The following is a 467-nucleotide window of genomic DNA, read 5'->3' as shown; positions in this document are numbered from 1 at the left end:
ATAATCTACATTCTCTGAGTGGTATTAACAGAACTGAGAAAATAACCCAGGGTTGGGCTCTTTTGGAGGTCGACCTTCACCCTCTAATCTTCCTGGAGAGGTGAATGGCCTGTGTCATTAAATTGTTATGCAAGGGTTGCCTTTGGAAGAAATGCCATTGGACCTTTTCTCCGGGGGCCAGGAGCGGGGGCGGGGGGGGCTGATTCTAGGCCAACTGGAAATGAGTCTTGGGTTCTCTGTAGATGGGCCCTGCACATCTGTTTCCCTGGCCTCATGGTTTTCCCTTGGGTTTTTTAATGGAGAACATCTGTTTATCTGTTTTAGTCCCCTTTCTGCTACCAGTTCTCACTCCTCTAGTTTCCTTGGGCAGTTCTAGCAAAAACCTCAGTGTGAAGTACTAGCCAACAAGGCAGCTGGAAAATCCCCAGATTTGACTATTGTGTGCTGAAATCCCAACCCCCTTCTGC

The sequence above is a fragment of the Callorhinus ursinus genome, unplaced genomic scaffold (genome assembly GCF_003265705.2).
Source record: "Callorhinus ursinus isolate GAN/ISIS: 27379988/994484 unplaced genomic scaffold, GSC_fseal_2.0 scaffold74, whole genome shotgun sequence".
Taxonomy (NCBI): Eukaryota; Metazoa; Chordata; class Mammalia; order Carnivora; family Otariidae; genus Callorhinus; species Callorhinus ursinus.
The sequence above is the reverse complement of the archived record's forward strand: the minus strand, read 5'-3'. Positions refer to the sequence as shown.